At 39.9% G+C, this 20,165-nt stretch overlaps 1 protein-coding gene, 1 long non-coding RNA gene and 1 pseudogene across 3 annotated transcripts in view; 2 read left to right on the top strand and 1 right to left on the bottom strand.

Moving 5' to 3' along the window:
* The window catches only part of LOC310904788 (uncharacterized protein), a 339,287-nt gene that overhangs the window by 300,226 nt on the left and 18,896 nt on the right, over positions 1–20,165 (bottom strand).
* On the top strand, positions 1,298–11,800 carry LOC310904590 (ubiquitin carboxyl-terminal hydrolase 42-like; annotated as a pseudogene). Its single transcript has 16 exons — positions 1,298–1,638; positions 2,346–2,546; positions 3,638–3,748; positions 3,909–4,011; positions 4,175–4,242; positions 4,399–4,469; positions 5,004–5,086; positions 6,316–6,427; positions 6,788–6,928; positions 7,122–7,222; positions 7,683–7,824; positions 8,504–9,213; positions 9,584–9,672; positions 9,844–9,847; positions 10,077–11,101; positions 11,602–11,800. The product of its transcript is annotated as a ubiquitin carboxyl-terminal hydrolase 42-like (transcript).
* Positions 12,101–14,867, top strand: LOC310904719. The gene is made up of 3 exons (XR_014588570.1): positions 12,101–12,704; positions 14,041–14,152; positions 14,472–14,867. It is a non-coding gene; the product is annotated as an uncharacterized lncRNA (long non-coding RNA).

Here is a 20,165-nt window from a genome sequence, read left to right as displayed (position 1 = left end):
CCGCCGCCTCGCCCGCACGTCGGGGCTTTTTCGTGTCGGGGCTTTTTCGTGTCGCGCCCTCGGGCTCTCGCCGCGGGCGACATGCCGCTCCCCAGCGCGGACAGCTTGCGCGCGGGGCCTGCCCGCGGCGGCGGCGGGAGGGAAACCCCAACCGCAAAGCCCTCCCGGCAGGGAGAGCTCGGGGTGAGGGCCGGTCCGGCACCGACAGTAAAGATACGCCGGAGGAAACGCTCTGCTTTTAGCCGTGAGCACCGCGGCCAGGTTGAAAAGGCGTCACGCTGGAGCTCCGAGTTGGGCGGCGTTCCGAGGCCGTTGTGGCAGTTGTGGAGACGGCCTCGGCTGAGGTGGCGGCTGCTGTCGCTGCTGTCCCCTCTGTCCCCGCTGTTGCCGCTGTTCCCGGCGCCTGGAGACCCCCGGCAGCCCCCTGTGACAGGACCTGTGGCCCCGGGGAGCAGGTCCTGTGGCCCCCTGTGCCCGCCGCCTCGTCGGCCATCCCGGCAGCAATCCTGCCAGCACAGAATAGCTCACCGGCTTTACGTGCGTTTCAGGGTAAAGTGACGATTAACTTCTATTTCCTGGCTTGGGTGCTGCTTTATTCTTTAACGGAGCTTCAGGTTTAAAGGTTAAACTCAGTTCTGTCAAGGTTAAACTCAGTTTCGTGAATGGCATCTTGGACAAAATCTTAAGCTGTGATTGACTCTCTGCTTAACAGAGGCCAAACGTGTACCTACTGAGAAGCAGGTCATAGGTGATAAGCCCTCACAAATTAACTTGCTATCACAAAGTGACGCCCAGAAAAAGTGTATTCAAAAGCTAGGCTCATTATAGAATCACAACCAAGCCATCATGACTGGTGCAGTAGACAGTGAGGTAGAGGGTGAGCCCTGGAAAGACAGAAGTAAAGTAGCAGCGAAATGCAGGTACCTTTGTGCACACGAAGCAGAAAAGCGCAGGCAGTAAAGTAATAGTGCTCCATTACTAGCGTGAGCAACAATTATATATAAATCGCAACCATTATCTATTAGATAATAGGTAATAATTAATAGATAATTGCAAAGCTCCTAAAATGCAATAAATAACTGATTCCCCTCAGAGAATGTCATTTGCATTTTTATATTAAAAAGACTCCAGAGTTGTAATGGATTAAAATCCTACGAAAGTGAAAGAAATGGCATCAGCCACTAGTTCTGCAGAAGCTAAAAGTAATACTGATAGAGTTTTGATGGAAATTTTTCCTTTGTGTGTTTAGTTTGGGGATTCCTTTTAAATCATTCATACCAGCAAGTTAGTTCTTCAAGGCCGTTTCTTTGAGATTAAGTGACAGGACTTCTACTACTCTTTTCTTCTTGGAATGCTTCTTGGTATTCTTACGTCAGCCAGAACATTTGTCTCTGTCGCAGATGAGAACAATGACCATAGTTAACAAGCCCAAATCTTCAAAGTCTAAAAAGCCATCTTCAAGGCGGTCTGGCAAATCCAAGAAACCGAGTACTAAAAAACTGATGTCACGCACCGCAAACTGGGGCCGGATACCACCTGCAGAAGATTCAAGCCAAGTCTCTGTGGCCCAAGGATGTGGAGGTGCTATTTATTGTAGATCCTCTGAAAAATCTAAGCCTTTTGCCCAAAGAGATCTAAGTAAGTGTGCGCTTTATCCTGCCTCCGTTTTCTTCAAAACAAAAGTAGAAAGTGGTAGTTCTTGCTTGTTGCACTGATAGAGAACGGGACTACTGTGAATAAAGACTTCCAAAGCGATTCTCCTAAGGCAACTGAAGTGACTGACGTTACAGAAATTAATTTTGATATATTTACAGTCGACAGAGAAATGTGGGGAGCATTTTGTAATGCACTGATTCATCCATATCTTTTCTGTTTTGCAAAGAAAAGTGTTTGATTGTTGCTATTCACAGGTTCCATTATTCACAGGTTTTTGAATGTTAAGATTGCTCAGGAAAAGATCTGATATTTGTAGGGGTACCGTCATTCCTAGTTATTTGTTTTTACATTGTCCTTGCATTTATTACCATATAATTTCAAGTCTAAGTTTGTGGTTGAAGTTATAATAAGGAAAAAAGCATATAATAAGGAAGAAATTAAAATGGTTGACTAAACTTTTTTTTCCCAAAACGTTGTGTTGACCAGCCAATTTGAAGATGGCGGTATTAAAGGTGTCTGCAATAAGTTTTTCTGTTTTGGATTGTAGCTAGTTCCTCTAGGTGCTCCCGCAGAATAGTATTTTTACTATGCCTATATATACTTTATATATTCACTATACCTATATATACTTAATACCTTTCTTAGAAACAAACAAACAAAATCTCTTTTTAAATATAACTTTCTTGCAGTTGTTAATGATGGAATTGCTCCGCCACAAAGGATTCTTTTTCCACCTGAGAAGATACGTATGGATTGGCAAGAAACACAAAGTGTTGGAGTTGGCCTGTACAATCTTGGCAACACGTGTTTTCTTAATGCTACTCTACAGTGTTTGACCTACACCCCCCCACTTGCCAATTACATGCTTTCTCTTGAGCACAGCCAGTCATGTGAGTACTTTCTAACAGTATTTTAAATCTGTTGGATAGCTGTGAAGGTGAAAGAACAGCAGTGATTCTGTGAGACAAACTTACTTGCCTGATTTTACCTGTAGACGCTGGCTTTGAGCATTGTATTAGCAGTGGGCTCGGAATAGCATATGGAGTGCGTTTAATGCACCATGTGTTTTTTTTGTTTGTTTGTTTGTTTGTTTTTTTAAAAGGATCTTTTCTTGCTTCATGGGAATAATGAAGTGCATTGGACAGTAATGCATTTAATGAACATTTGGCATTTGGGCTATTTGGGCTTCCTGCTGCTAGAAAGGCAATAAAATTTAGGATGTTGGCATCATAGGTCTTTAGTCTGCACAGCCGAGGTTCCATAATGCACTACAATAAATGGTCTGTTCGTTGTTGAACCAATTAAAAAAAAAAAAAAAAAAAAAAAAAAAAACCTAGAAAGCAATATGAGCTGTTATGAACACGACTAGATTTTTTTGTGGGACTGTATTAAAATCTAGACTGATTTTGTCCTAAATAAAATGTTGTACTATAAAGTAAATGTTGTACTAAACCTGTATGCTTTTTAGGCTGGTATCTTTGTATCGATACCTAGAAATTTAACTGTTTTCTTCCTTTCTATAGAAATCATTTCAGTTAAGAATCCTGTTGAAAAAAGGAGGGCAGAAGTACTATTACATACATTACTGTAATTTTTCCTTTTTCCCAAAGGACTCGTAGCTCTGTATCATGAAGCTCACCTGACAGCACTGTGCTGAAAATAACCCATGTTCTCTTAATGCTGTATCATCAAGGTCAAATATTCTTTCCTCATACATTTTGCAACCTGTGGAGTTCACATTCCTGTCAGCCTTTACAAACGTGACTTTGCAGTAGTCTTTTAGATTTCTCATCACAAAATGCACTTGAATACAGGCTTAATGGATATTTTTATTCTATAAAGTTGTGTGAAATGAAATGTTAGGACACTGTTGGGACAAGGAGAGTGGATATTGTATCTATAGTTTAAATGTTACTTATATGTTTGTTTGTAGTTATGTCTGTTTCGCTAGACTGGGATGCTTTCTTCTTTCACTCTTCAGGTCGTGAACAAGATTTTTGCATGATGTGCACGATGGAGACTCACATTAACCAGGCCCTGCGTTGCACTGTTGATGCCATCGAGCCTACGCGTGTTATCAATAATCTCAGTCGTAAGTGGCTTCAGATGTGTTTCTTTTTCAGCATCTTGTAATCTTCAAATAATTATTTGATGTGTATAAATGGTTTTAACACTGTAAAGAAGAGAGATTTTAGAAACAGGAGAATTACTTCATTTTTAAATGAGGTGAATACTATCATCTTCTTATTTAGGAATAGGACAACATTTCCGTTTTGGCAGTCAAGAAGACGCACACGAGTTCTTGCGCTATACTGTTGATGCTATGCAGGAAGCGTGCTTGAATGGAAGCACCAAGTAAGCATAAACAAATTCACTTTTATACGTTCTCTAGCACCTTTTAGGCCTTTATTTACTATCAAAACTGAAAGTCTAGGTCATCCTTGGTTTTCATAAAACTCTTTGAAGAGTTAACTGTGTGCCTTAAATCTTCTGAGGTCTGATTATAATTTATTTCCAGATTGGACAGATCTTCTCAAGCTACCACCATCATTCATCAAATATTTGGAGGATTTCTAAGATCAAGAGGTACTTTTAAAAATATTCCTGTCCTTAGAACTGATCTGTGTCTTTTGTCGGTAGTAAAGCAGTCTGTAGTTTGTCTGAAGTAGTATCTATCGACAACTTGAATGTGGACAGTTAGTCTCCTTCACGTGTTGTTAAGCATTTATATTTTGCTTCCAGTGAAGTGCTTGAATTGCAAAGCAGTTTCGGATACGTATGAGGCATTTCTTGATATCACTTTGGATGTAAAGGTAGGAGGTTTTGTAAATATAATTCATGATGTTTAAGTACATGTATAACTTTCTAAATTAAACTTGTTTAACTTAAAAAACCAAACCACGTACAATGTTAAAATATAAGAGCTTGGTGGTGGTTAGAAAGTGGATTGGACTTTGTCCTTCTGTGGAACCCCTGTAAATAGTCTCCACGTCTGCATTGGGTTTAAGGGGAAAGAATTTTATTGCTGCGCAAAGTATAATACTGTCACACTTCTTTGTTGTTCTACCTCAATATACGTCTAATTGTTAGACTGTTGGATTTGTTGCCAGTATTGATGACAAAGCACACTATAGATGCTGTCTGCGTTACTGGAAAATGATTTGTTTCAAAGTAGAATGACTTCCAGGTGAGGTAAACGCTGAGCATGCTCTTTCTGCCTCCTTCTTGACAGTGCTCATAGTAGATCGCTTAAGTATGTGTTAGTCAGGTTCTCTTATAAACTCCTAGTGCGTCTCTGGAATTTTGAATTTACAGTGACTTTACGCTCTTCTCTCTCGCTCCTCTAGGCGGTTTCATCTGTTACCAGAGCTCTAGAACTATTTGTGAAACCTGAAGAGCTGGATGGAGAGAATTGCTATAAATGTAGCGAGTAAGATTATTACTAATTATGTCTTAATACTAGATATTAGTTTTATATATTACATGACTTAGAGCGTAAGTTATCCTTTAACTTCATTTAGAAATAAGGAGACGCAGCATTGTTGTTGTTGTTGTTGCTTCATTTTCTAGTAGTGGTGAGCTGAAGCAAGGAGCTATGGAGAATGATTTGGAGTGGAAGGCAGCAGCAGGTTCCTACAGGTCCTAGCGTTCACTGTGAAACAAAGTTAGATTGAGTGTCAGGGCATGTGAGCTGGCTCTGTGGTAATGAATGTTAGCAGCCTGTGCTGGCTCACTAAACAGCGTCTTGCACAGCTCTTGAACTGTGAAACCTGTCGATGTGGACTAATGTCCGAAATGAGCTCCCTTAAGCCTAACCCGTGCACAGGGAAAGCCTGTTGAGTTCAGGCGCTCTCTGTGCTGATCAATATGTAAGATGTTTCTACGTATGTGAGAAACAATTGAACATTTGCATAAGATGGTTTGGCAAAACAAGCTGTTAGTCAAACATCCCCTCAGAAAAGCACAGAGTGCCCGGCTCAGTTCTGTAGAATTCATGCCTGACCCCTCTAAATGAAAAATGCAGTATCCACTTCTTGTTGTTGGATACTAAGGAAATTAGGGTGTCGAATCAAGAGCGTCCAATAGGTTATTAAAGCAATTTAATCCCAGGTTCGTCTTGGCCTGCGGATCCTAGAAAGCAACATGCAGCGTATTCAGGATTCTCATAAGTGATGTCTGAGGAAGAGAAAGAACTGTAATAGCACCTCACATCTGAATTGCATGGTCCTTCCTTAATGTGCTCTTTGAGGTGTGATCGGTTCAGTCACACTTAAAGCCAGAATTTTCCGTCTTTTTGTGAGTTTAAAAGGAAAGGCCTTGCACATGTACAGTACTTTTTCCATTGCTGATAACTGTTATTAGTCTTATATATAACTCATTTTTACTATTTTTTGTTTATATTTTATAACTCCCTGGTAATACGCTTTCGTGAGAGATTCCTGTTCCCGCTATGCTCTGAGTTGTTGGTAAAACTTACCTTCTTCTCTGTATTAACAAACGTGACATGCAGTGCATGGGTTTATGAAAAGAAAAAACCAAACATATGATGCAAGTAAATATCATTCAAATAGCATAAGCATGCATGAGACATTAAAACGAGTTTGTTTTGGGGGCAAAAAAGATGATGCTTTCAAACACTTGTCTCTGCTTGTTTTTAAGGTGTAAAAAGATGGTTCCTGCATCCAAGAGATTTACCATACACCGTTCTTCCAACGTTCTCACAATATCACTGAAAAGATTTGCAGATTTCACAGGTGGAAAGATCAACAAGGTATATTTCCCGCTGTAATGCAACTTTGTCATCATGTAATGGGACATCCCCCAAAGCTGAAAGTTGTTAATATTTTCAGACAATAATTGTAGACTAACGACTATGGCTTATTCTTTCTCTTAATATCAGTAAAGTTCCTGCTTGACAAGAAGCATATACTTTCCTCTGAGAAGGCTAATTCATCAGGAAACAGTTGTCTGCAACTTCTAGTATTAAACGTCGCTTATGGGAAGACTTATTTTTAGTGAATCAAGAGATATATTCATATAATTCCAGTCTCTGTTTTTTGGAAGTGTTTTTCTCTGGCTAGTCCGCGAAGTACTCTGATATAATTTTTCTATCTTCTTGGTCTCTCTTTAGGAAGTAAAATATCCTGAGTATTTGGACCTCCGAGCCTACATGTCTCAATCAAGTGGAGAACCACTCCTCTATGCCTTATATGCGGTGCTGGTGCATCATGGTATCAACTGTCGCTCAGGACACTATGTATGCTACATAAAGGTAGAAGTCAACATCATTTCTAACAGGGTAAAGGTTGTGCTGGCAAACCAGTTCAAGTGTTACTAGTAGTACTGTTTCTAGGGAAAAAGATTTCATTATATGTTTATTTGACACGTGTGTATTTTATTGCTATCTGTGATTTCATTTGGAAAACATGCAATTCATCTAAAGATATCGTTGTCTTTATTTGCAGGCTGGTAATGGACTTTGGTATCAGATGAATGATGCAAAAGTAGTCCGTACTGACATTAAAAGAGTTCTTGGTCAGCAAGCTTACTTACTTTTTTATATCAGGTAATAACAAGTATTCAAATGTGTTCAGAAGAGATTTACTCTCCTGTTATTGATACTTTTCTTTTTGCAAGTGTTTTTCTTTCTCTCCCAGGAAAAGATGATTATTTCTCTAATTCAGTTCTGTCTAACCTGAAATTCTCTGTCATTTATTATCTTTTGTTGCTTGGCCTTAAACTGCAGCACTTGTGTAAATTGCTGTATATGTGTTATCTGTAGCTGGCTAATTTAGAGAAGGAGAGAAATGAAGGCCATCTGTGGTGTAAGAATGAATTATTGCTCTGAAAGTGATAGTCATAGTAGGAAGACTGTTACCTACTTTTCAGTTTGTAGTCTTGGCTAAGTCTTCTGTAGAGAAGGCTTCCATATCGTATGAACTGTTCCTATAAAATTATAGGATGGGATTTAATCCAAGAGTAGGCCGAAAGAAAAACTAAACTGAGATCACTGCTCTTTTCTGAAGGCGCTATGATTTGACGCTCGGAGAACGTGCTTTTTACTTAGCAGCACCGTCTTATCCCTGTTCATTCCCCCCTGGTCAGCGGGGGGCTAACAGTAAGCAGGCTGGATTTCTGGGACCACGACTTCCTCCTCATATGATTAAGGTAATTTAGGGAAGCGGGAGGGCAGATAATGGCACCAAACGGACAGTGGGTTTGGGGTTTGGTGTGGGGTTTTTTGTTTGGTTTTTGGCATCTTTGTTTTGTTTTCCTTCCCACGCTGCAGTTGTCTTCACAGCCCTCATGCTACAGCCAGAGTCATTCAAACAGTGGTTACTGCTGAATTGCGCAGCCATGCGACTCCATTGTTTATACCTCCTAGACAGCTTTGTAAAGCACAGAGAGCTACGCTCTTTGACAATTTAAGTAGAGTGTACTAATCCTCGAATCATTTAAAAGAGGACTTGTTTTTCCTATCGACGTCACTTTAGCTAAGACAGGGAAACCAAATTGTCTTATTCCTGAGCACCAGAACAATTATTCCAGGCTTTTTGGGGTATGTTTAAAGGGGAAACTAAATATATTTGGGAATAGCTTTAGGCAATGTTAAGTTGTTTGGATGGTTTTCAAAAATGATGTTAATTTGATATCAATATGCAGTAAACCAAAAGCAGGAATTAAATACACTTATGGGACTTGCATTTATCTTTTAAGGGCAGTGTTTTTTGCTTTTTAGGTGTTAAGACCATTTGTAGAAATACTTAGTAGGAGAATGACATGTTTAAAAATGTTAAATGGAGTGTTTGCATTAACCCGTCTTGCAATTTCTTCTTTTTAAATACAGAATTCAAGTCGTTTAAATGGAAATGGATCCATAAAAGAGGATGCAAATACCACTGGTGTCACCCTAAAAAGGCCATCTTCAGCACCACCAATGGCCTGTGTTCAAGAACAGGCGATTACCAGGCCTTCAATTACTGATACGTCAAAAAACCAGAAGATCACCATCAGTATTCACAATAAATTGCCTGCTCGTCAGACTGTGTCACAGCCTGACTGTCTTAGCAGTGCTGTGGAGGATGAAGATCTCTACAAGGCTGTTCCTTCATCCACAATCACAAATTCGGTAAAGCAAATGAAGCAAATACAAATACAAAAAAAAAAAAAAAAGAGTTTCTGCTGAAATTTTTGTGGAGCCAAAGGTGAATGGAAATCCTAAACTCAGCTCTGATAACACAGTCCCTTACGGTGCAGAATCTTCAGGAAAATCTGAGGAGGAGTCAAAGGGCTTATTTAAAAGGAATTGCAATGCAATGTGGAATTTTGGTTGGAAAGGTAGTCCGTACATCGCAGAATTCCCATTCTTCCTGTCAGAATGCTGATGAAGGAAGATCCCAGCATGAGCTGCCAAACACTGATTCACTGAATGGTGCTATTAGTTTAGTTCATGAATCTAAAGAAAACGGACTGAAACTTGATGATTCCACTTGCCAAGTTGAACCTGTTAAACCTTGTGAGATGTTCGTTTCTAAAACAAACGGATTGCTTGAAACATAGTAGTTTGCTCCATCGAGAATTTCTCACCCACGATGTATTCGGGAGTGTTTATCATGTTCCTAATTCAGGCGAAATGCTGAGAAAACACAGCACAAATTTGATCGTAACCCTTTGTGATATTATGCCATTAGAATTTGCAGAGCTGAGCTGACATTAGAACTTGTCAGCTTAAGCTGAGCTGAGATAAAAATTCTTAAGTTTCATAAAGTAGATTTTGGGAGGTGAGTTGGCGTTATCTTTGAAGTGTAGATAATGCATACAACACAAAGCGATCTTGCTTAGCATTTAATGTAGAAATTCTGAGAAGACTAGTCCTCAGCACAAATGGTATTTTTTCTGTCTGCTGACTTGTGCGTTTTAGTTGCAGATGCCTGGAGCTATGCCTCCAGTCCCTCGAGAAGTCATCATGGAATCCCTCACGGCCAGCCAGCTGAACAGCTTGTCAGAGGAAAGAAGGTAAAATGAGCACAGTCTGATTAAGACAAGATTTTATGGAAGTTCATTGCGGTTTTATCTGTCTACTAATACTATTTAATGGAAGGATTTAAATCAGTAGAATTCCGTACTGTATGGCCAGTGTTGCGAACAGAACTAATGATCGACACTGTGCATAGCACTCTGATGCAGGCTGGTGCCTCGCGGAGAACTTGTGTTTCTTCATAGAATGTTTTTCCATTTTTCTCCATTATCTGGAGAAACATTGGCTGTTCCCCCGTCGCCCCCACCCCTTTTTTCTCAGAGCAGCAGGTGGAGGGAGACGGAAACGTGTTTTTATTTTGTGCAGTGTCCCGGGACCTCCGAAATCTACTGAGAATGATGAATACCTTGAACAGTACCAATGTGATGACCGTGGAGACAAGGAGAAACCAAGAAGATCAAAAGAACATGAACTGATTTCAGAAGAAAATGTTTTCTACATCAAAGAGTCTTCTGAGACTGGTGAGAAATTGCGGCAAACTTCCCCTCTAAAGTCTGACAGTGAATGTAGTTCTAAAAACCTTTCCTCCTTAGCTGTTACAGATAGATGCCAAGATACAAAGGACGAGACTAAAAAATCTGACAAAGAGCGTTACCAGAGAAAGAGGGAACATTCTCCTACTGAAGAGAAGGAGAGTCAAAAAGATGGTCATTCCAGCAAGAGAAGGTGCTCTCGGAGTGTGGAAGTTGTTAAGCAAAAGCGTCACAAGCAGGAGTATTGGGAGGGAAGCAGGTACAGATCTTCCCATAGTGAAAGGAACAGCCCTGATAATGGCAGAAGACCAGTAAAATATTCAAAGTACAGATCTCGAAGCAGAGGAAGATCAGAACAAGATAGCGCTAGATATTACCATTCCAAAGGGGAAAGAAGTTGGAGCAGAGAAAGATACTATCAAGATGAACCACGGAAATGGGAAAAATGTAGCTATTACAAGGATTACTATTCACCTCATGCAGCAGGAGACAGTAGAGAGAGAAAGTTCTCTCACGGTGATAAAGACTTTGACAAATTGACTCAGACTTACTCCAGCAGGTCACATAAGCGTTATCATTACAAAAGCAGATGGCCTCACGGTTCCCTCTTGAGAGAGGAAGATGTACATCACTTTAGCACACCCAGAGCAGACTCACATCGTTGCTCAGTAGCTCAGCAACATTCTGGAAAACATTCGCGTGAGAGACATGCACTTCCACCTGTGTCAGCTCATTTGGAGAACTGTCGCCAGAAAAAGGCAAAAGAAGGAAACAGAAAAAGACAATATACTCGTGCAGAAGGTAGTGAAAGTGAAATAGAAAGGCAACGCAGAAAGGTAGAAAAGGAGGTTTTAGGTGGTGAAAACATGAAAAAATATAAGAAGTTCTAGAAGAAAAAGAAGTCTGAAGATAAACAGGGAGAGAAGGATTCCAAGTAAGCAGGGATTCCAGCCTAATCAGCATTTTTTTTCCTAATTCTTTTCTGGGTGCTTCTCATGTTTTGTTTTTTTTTTTTCATAGTTTCTGAGTTATTTAGATAGCATAATCTGGCTGGGGATCATGACTGGGGATCATTAGGTTGATCAGTGAAGACAGGAAAGGTATTGCTGAATTGTGTCAGAGCACTAGCTTTGGACCACGTAGTTCGAATCACATCTGCACACCATTCTGGATTAGGTTAAAATATTTTTTTTTTTTTACTTGCACATATTCCAGAGCTAACCATTGTTAATGATCTGTGTACCAACCAGGACCTATGGTCCTTCAATCTGAGGGCTTAAGTTTGCTGCATCTAAAGGAAGTTACATGTGCACAAAGTACCACAAAATAGCTGACATGCGGCAAATCATCGCCTGTGGTAAAATAAATAAAGTTTCCTGTATGCAACAAGTGCCACATCTTTTTTTCTCTTTTTAACTTGCATGTTTCTTTCAGACTTTATGATTTGTATTTCTCTGCGCTCCACTTTGACAATGCCAATCGCAAGCGTAACAAAAAGAAGAAAAAGGAGAAACATCAGGAAAGTGAAAGGCTTCTTGGAACACTTAGATCCTCGTTTCCAGAAGAAAACCCGGGAGAAGAAGGAAGAATCCCATCCTCCAGATGGCTCTTTATGAGAGCAATGCAGAAGTGAGGGCAGTAAACAACCTCACAAGGAAGGGAAGCCTTCCAGTGCAGGTGAAAGGAAGAAACATCGCATCCAGCGAGTATATTAAAGGTAAGCGGCTGCAGCATGTTTATGGGATTCCTTTTAGATTAATCTAGAGATTATCTAAAACAGTCTTTAAATGCTTGATGACTGAACAGTCTGCTGGATATCAAAATATGTTTTGAAAAATATGTTTCAAATGTTGTTTTTTCAGCTGTGTGGGGAGAACAAATACAGTGGCTATGAATATTTTGGCTATTATTCAGAACAGCATGTGGAGGGATATGTAAACTATGTAATATGTAAAAATATGTAATATGTAAAAATCCTGCTTTTTTTCTCCTTTTTGTTTTTTTTTGTTTTTTTTCTCTTTTTCTTTTTTTCCCTGCTATTATAGGTTTAAGAATATAGAGGAATGCGCTGATGGAAGCCATGTAAAGAGTCTCCAAATTTGCATTGGGTTTAAGCTGAAAGAATTTTATGTCTGCACAAATTATGATACTGTCATACTTCTTTGTTGTTCTACCTCAATATGCATCTAATTGTTAGACTGCTGGATTTGTTGCCAGTATTGATGACAAAGCACACTATAGATGCTGTCTGCGTTACTGGAAAATGATTTGTTTCAAAGTAGAATGACTTCCAGGTGAGGTAAACGCTGAGCATGCTCTTTCTGCCTCCTTCTTGACAGTGCTCATAGTAGATCGCTTAAGTATGTATTAGTCAGGTTCTCTTATAAACTCCTAGTGCGTCTCTGGAATTTTGAATTTACAGTGACTTTACGCTCTTCTTTCTCGCTCCTCTAGGCGGTTTCATCTGTTACCAGAGCTCTAGAACTATTTGTGAAACCTGAAGAGCTGGATGGAGAGAATTGCTACAAATGTAGCGAGTGAGATTATTAACTAATTATGCCTTAATGCTAGATATTAGTTTTATGTATTGCATGACTTAGAGCATAAGTTATCTTTTAACTTCATTTAGAAATAAGGAGACGCAGCTTCGTTGTTGTTGTTGTTGCTTCATTTTGTTTAAACAACTGGTGCACGGAAATAATCCCAAACTTGAAAACGTTACATCTGTTTTGGAAATCTAAGAAGAGTGGCTATTAGCTGATATTGGACTTTTCTCGTAGCATTGTCTGCACCATGGCTTGTCAAGCTTCCTAGGCGTGTAGCTGCATGCTGAAATATTCATATTGGCAGAAGTGAAAAGACATGCCCAGTAAGTAGTGGTGAGCTGAAGCAAGGAGCTGTGGAGAATGATTTGGAGTGGAAGGCAGCAGCAGGTTGCTGCAGGTCCTAGCGTTCACTGTGAAACAGCTCTTGAACTGTGAAACCTGTCGATGTGGACTAATGTCCTAAATGAGCTCCCTTAAGCCTAACCCGTGCACAGGGAAAGCCTATTGAGTTCAGGCGCTCTCTGTGCTGATCAATATGTAAGATGTTTCTACGTATGTGAGAAACAATTGAACATTTGCATAAGATGGTTTGGCAAAACAAGCTGTTAGTCAAACATCCCCTCAGAAAAGCACAGAGTGCCCGGCTCAGTTCTGTAGGATTCATGCCTGACCCCTCTAAATGAAAAATGCAGTATCCACTTCTTGTTGTTGGATACTAAGGAAATTAAGGTGTCGAATCAAGAGCGTCCAATAGGTTATTAAAGCAATTTAATCCCAGGTTCGTCTTAGCCTGCGGATCCTAGAAAGCAACATGCAGCGTATTCAGGATTCTCATAAGTGATGTCTGAGGAAGAGAAAGAACTGTAATAGCACCTCACATCTGAATTGCATGGTCCTTCCTTAACGTGCTCTTTGAGGTGTGATCGGTTCAGTCACACTTAAAGCCAGAATTTTCTGTCTTTTTGTGAGCTTAAAAGGAAAGGCCTTGCACATGTACAGTACTTTTTCCATTGCTGATAACTGTTATTAGTCTTATATATAACTCATTTTTACTATTTTTTGTTTATATTTTATAACTCCCTGGTAATATGCTTTTGTGAGAGATTCCTGTTCCCGCTGTGCTCTGAGTTGTTGGTAAAACTTACCTTCTTCTCTGTATTAACAAACGTGACATGCAGTGCATGGGTTTATGAAAAGAAAAAACCAAACACATGATGCAAGTAAATATCATTCAAATAGCATAAGCATGCGTGAGACATTAAAAGGAGTTTGTTTTGGGGGCGAAAAAGAAGATGCTTTCAAACACTTGTCTCTGCTTGTTTTTAAGGTGTAAAAAGATGGTTCCTGCATCCAAGAGATTTACCATACACCGTTCTTCCAACGTTCTCACAACATCACTGAAAAGATTTGCAGATTTCACAGGTGGAAAGATCAACAAGGTATATTAAGAATATACCTTAAGAATATAGAGAAATGGTCTGCTTTTATTTTCATTTTCTCTTTTTTTCATTTTTCTCTTAATATCAGTAAAGTTCCTGCTTGACAAGAAGCATATACTTTCCTCTGAGAAGGCTAATTCATCAGGAAACAGTTGTCTGCAACTTCTAGTATTAAACATTGCTTATGGGAAGACTTATTTTTAGTGAATCAAGAAATATATTCATATAATTCCAGTCTCTGTTTTTTGGAAGTGTTTTTCTCTGGCTAGTCCGCGAAGTACTCTGATGTAATTTTTCTATCTTCTTGGTCTTTCTCTAGGAGGTAAAATATCCTGAGTATTTGGACCTCTGAGCCTACATGTCTCAGTCAAGTGGAGAACCACTCCTCTACGCCTTATATGCGGTGCTGGTGCATCATGGAATCAACTGTCGCACAGGACACTATGTATGCTACATGAAGGTAGAAGTCAGCATCATTTCTAACAGGGTAAAGGTTGTGCTGGCAAACCAGTTCAAGTGTTACTAGTAGTACTGTTTCTAGGCAAAAAGATTTTCTGAAATAATCCCAAACTTGAAAATGGGATCTTGTATAAAATCTTAAGCTGTGATTGACTCTCTGCTTAAGAGAGGCCAAACGTGTACCTACTGAGAAGCTAGGTGATAAGTGTTTTTGTACACTTATAAGTGGTCATTTTGTAAAGAGACTGCTGAAAAATCTGAACAGCGCTGCTGCAGAACTCTGAATGGGAGGCTAGCAACTGTCTTAACTGATCTGGAATCTTGAGTTTACTTTTCAGTGGACAGGAGGAGAGTCTCTCAAGGCAAACAGAGAGAGAAATAACACCCGATACTCATGTCAACATAAATTTATGCTCAGAGTGTAGGTGTAGGAACAGCGTCGGTATGTATATGGAACATCGGGAGAGGAAACTATATCGGTATTTACAGCTTTTCTACTTCCTTGTCAGAGAGACGTTATCTCCAAATTAGAAATTGATGTATTTTGAATAAGGGCTGGTGGATCGGATTTATTCTTACTAGTGTTAATATTTGCTCTTGATTAGTACTTAATATCTGGTAACGCATCAATCAATCGTCAAAAATAAACTTAAAAATGTGTAAGGCTTATCTCGTTGGTCGATACAAAGACCAAGGTCTTTTCTCTTTTCTCTTTTTTTTTTTTTTTCCCAGTATTGTTTTTCTGTTTTCCTTCTCACTGCAGTCTTGATTTTGTTTCTTGTCCCTTAAGTATGTTTTCAATGTGTTGTTGAAACATTTTCCCTTTCAATGCAAAAAAAGGAGCTGTCACTGGTGTCTGCAAGTTGAAGACTGGAGCTTATCTGAAAATCACTGAGCCCAAGAGCTGTCACCTTAGTCTTCCAATAGGACAAGGATGTCTTCGTTTCTCAGTTAAATGCATTTTTCAGGTTTGTGTATTATTTTCTCAGGAATGGAAAGTGTGCGCACAATTTGCCAGTTGTGGGACTAGGAGTTCTCTTATTTCCTGTGCTTTGTTTAACCTGTCTTAAGTTTAATGGATAGCAATCAAGGTGTACTAGAAATCTGAAAACACTTTATGCTTTGTTCTCTCAGTCATTTTGGTATAACAAACTAGCTTATGGTTTAAACCCTCCATTAGGTTAGCATTTTCCCTAAACGTAACAAGTCCCTGTGTGCTACAGGAAGACAGTAACAAAAAATTAAGTATAGATATTCATCCTGCCATTATTCAGCTTCTGCCTATGGACAGACAATTACACTTATTTAAAGCGGTATCCTCTTGAAACCTAATCAGCATGTTAGAAAGGACTTAGTTATCGGCTTTTGTCCTGGAGGGCTGAGGTTTGGTCTGTGTTGTTTTACATTCAGCATTTCCTTTTCTAGCTTCCATTCCCCTGTTGTTTTGCATGAGGAAAACATGCAGCTTTACAAAGTAGAACGGAAAGAGATGCTTTTCAGTCTAACTTTTCAGTTTTTTGTAGGAGTTTTAAATGTGGTGGGTGCAAAACAGCATAAGTACTGCTGCCAAAGTTATATTCAAACAAGTATTTCTTGGAGAAGCAGAAGAAGCCCAGGGAGAAATAAATTTACAAACATGCTCTTCATGCTCTCCTTTCCCAAGATTTCTCTGAGATATATCCCATAGTCTGTGGGTTTTGAGGTATGTGGTTCCCAGGAGTGAAAAGGAGGGCCAAACAGCTCTCCTCTCGGATCTCAACATGCCAGGGCTTTAGCGTACTGCCACTTATGGCTCCGCTTTTCACCTGGAAAAAGCGACATCATGCTGTAAACTGAGGAGCCCTGCTGTTGTTCTACTTGTTGTTTTTTTTTTTCCCCTGCTCGTATAGGCTTAGAAATGTGCTGATGAAACAATAAAAAAGCCAGCTTGGTACATCTCCTTACAAAAAAATAAATACAAACTTGAGCTCCTGATCGGCTTCATGCTGAACTCTGTGCTGTTCTTGTCGTAATCTTGGTCTCTCAGTAGATAATATGGTTTAATTACGAATAGAATCATGTGATGAAGAAGATCTCACACTGCAACAAATTCAACATCTCAAATGAGATTTTACATTTTCCGTGATTTTCTTTCTGAGCAGAAGTGTGTAGTATCAAATATATATATATATCTGTGATGAAGCCACGGTCGCAGTTACTCAGATATCTTAATAAGCACTTGCAGGAAGATAAATTGCTGCATCTTTTAGCATTATTTAATTGTAGGGTTAGAGACATGTTGATTCAACAGAGCTGTAAAGTTTCTAAGAGGTCACTTTGAAAAATACCAGCTAAATTACTGGCAAGACTGCACCCGTTCTTAAAAACAAACACCCCCCCCAAATCATCTGTTTTCCTCTTACAGGTAACTGAAGTAATCCCCGAAGAAGACTGTTCACTATCCAAAGGCAAGTTTTATTTTTAAACATTTTCTACATTTTATACCTAGCCACAACTTAACAACCAGTTAACGGTCGGTGACAATCCTGTTCAGTGTTGAAAATGTCATTCTGGCATAGGAAACAAAGGACTTCATCTTCTTGCTTTACAGCTGAATGTCTTTTACATAATGTTTGGAGAAGTGAAATCTTGCAAGAGGTTTTCAAAAATTCTGCCCGGTTTGGATGATGAAGTAAATTGCCATAGTCAGTAGATTCTGGCACTGACAAGTTCCTTCAAGCTAAAGCGGGAGTGCGATTGTTGCAGAGTATATCTGTGTTTTGAGACAGGGACGACCACAAGTTTTAATCTTAAAATACGACATGGAGGGGAGGCTGGATGTTCACACATTCTTGCAAACATTAATACAATCTGTCCCATTATCAAGAACAAAATTAGGGACTGAACGGAGGTCTTTCAAATACCAGTGTTGCAAAAATAGACTTTTTATGCTACTAATGTCAAAAGAATCCTGATTGTACTAAACTGTGTCTCTTCTAGCTGATAAATCAGGAATAGCACAGAAGAAAATGCGTCTGCTCTAATGCTCTTTGGGCTTCGGTGAATTCTCTGGCCAGCAGATGGCGAACTCGTTTTTTCTAAACCAGTCAAAAGTATAGGGAGAAAGTAAATGTCTTGCACACATTACACAAGTCCAGAGCATTGGGATCACTGGGCTACATGAGTGAAAGAGACGTACCCCAACAGTACCCCACTTAGATACGCTGCTTGCAACATAAGCAGGATAGGAGGGCTGTGCAAAGCAGTTTTGGTAAATTGAGAAATTCATGTATTTCATCAAGCCTAAAGATACTAATTAGTTTCATTTGGGGGAAGGTCAGTCTTTCAAAGAAAAGAAAAAACATCTCTTAAGCAGGATTTTCTGAATGGTGGAATCTAATCTGAAAAAAGGCCACTTCAGCAGGGTATTTATTTATTTATTCATTTATTTTTTACTGTATTGAACCTCTCAAGTAAGCTAGGAGCAGACTAGGAACAACTGAGGACTTGTTAGAGTGTGCCTTTTCACCTGGACTCATGTTACTTTGAATAAATTAACAAGGATAGCTAGTGATAATTTGTGATTTAAGGAAATTCCAGATACGTGAGAGAAAGAGCAGCGTTAAAGCAGTTAAATTCCTGCATTCCTAAGTGCTCTCTCTAGCCAGTTTCTGAACGCTTCTGTTCTGTGGCTAGGATTTGGTCAGCTTGACCACAAGATCACTAGTAAAACAAGGATGCCGTCCAGTCAAACCTTCAAATGAATGTAACTTACCTAAGATCTACCGTTTGCTATCAAAGCAGGTAGCTTTGTCCTAATATTCTGTACAGTTGACCAATTTTAGCACGGAACTGAAATGCAGTCAGTTTAATGGGAGGGCTTTGGAAGCTGCCTTCAACAGTCCGTTCAGCCCTGTAGTTAGAGAGCAGATCAAGCCGTGTGCAGGGTTGTGACTTCTCTCTTTAGAAAGAAAACCACTGAGCCAGACAGTTCCATGTTGAGTATCACAACAGGGAATGACATTTCTTCCCTTTGTCTTTCAGATGCAGAGCTTACTGATGGAAGCCTTCAATACTCAGACTAAACCTACCATCAAAACAGACGACCTTTTTACCATCCAAACCAACCATTTTTCCATCAAACCCAACACCTTGGGTTTTGAAATGAAACTGGTAAGCCACAAGTCTTTATTGAATCTATTTTGCAGTGAAAGGGTTTTCTCTGTAACCTGATCATTTAAACTGTTGTGCTTAAAAGAAGGTCACTTGCAAGAGCGGTTATAATCCATGCTATAAAATCGAATCATAATAAAATCAATCAAAAATATAATAAAATAATAATAATAATAATAATAATAATAATAATAAATATAATAATAATAAAATCGAATCAAAATAAAATCGAAGCTGGGCGATCACCAACCGCATGAAGTTCAATAAGAGCAGGTGCCGGGTCCTGCACCTGGGACGGGGAAATCCTGGCTGCAAGTACAGACTGGGCGATGAGACACTGGGGAGCAGCCTAGAAGAGAGGGATGTGGGGGTCGTGGTAGACAGCAAGTTGAATATGAGCCAGCAGTGTGCCCTGGCGGCCAGGAGGGCCAACCGTGTCCTGGGGTGCATCAGGCACGGCATCGCTAGTAGGTCAAGGGAGGTGATTGTCCCGCTCTACTCTGCGCTGGTGCGGCCTCACCTCGAGTACTGTGTGCAGTTCTGGGCACCACAGTATAAAAAGGACATGAAACTTGTTGGAGAGTGTACAGAGGAGGGCTACGAAGATGGTGAAAGGCCTGGAGGGGAAGACGTACGAGGAACGGCTGAGGTCACTGGGCCTGTTCAGCCTGGAGAAGAGGAGGCTGAGGGGAGACCTCATCACAGTCTACAACTTCCTCGTAAGGGGGTGTCGAGAGGCAGGAGACCTTTTCTCCATTAACACCAGTGACAGGACCCGCGGGAACGGGGTTAAGCTGAGGCAGGGGAAATTTAGGCTCGACATCAGGAGGGGGTTCTTCACAGAGAGGGTGGTTGCACACTGGAACAGGCTCCCCAGGGAAGTGGTCACTGCACCGAGCCTGTCTGAATTTAAGAAGAGATTGGACTGTGCACTTAGTCACATGGTCTGAACTTTTGGGTAGACCTGTGCGGTATCAAGAGTTGGACTTGATGATCCTTAAGGGTCCCTTCCAACTCAGGATATTCTATGATTCTATGATTCTATGATCATCCTCTAGAAAGAAAAAAAAAGGAGCAATTATCTTGCATGTACTCTTGATAAAGGAGGAGCTACACAATGGTATATAGTTTCACACTTTGTTTTTGAGAATGTCCAGGCTTAAGTAACAGCTCTTGATGATAAATGAAAAGATTAATACGCAGTGGATTTACACAGAACATTACGTTTTTAACAATGATCGATACAGAGTATTTGTCATGCAAATCACCTGTGTACACCAAGGAATACTTATTTCAATATATATCTGTACAGTATTTACATTTTATATTTAAACTCTAACTCGAAACATTTTCCAAGAAAATACAGAAATGAAACTGGTAAGCCACAAGTCTTAATCTGCAG

Source organism: Anser anser (assembly GCF_964211835.1).
Source record: "Anser anser genome assembly, chromosome: 10".
Lineage (NCBI taxonomy): Eukaryota > Metazoa > Chordata > Aves > Anseriformes > Anatidae > Anser > Anser anser.
Note: the sequence above shows the minus strand (reverse complement) of the source record. Positions and strands in the feature narration are given on the sequence as shown.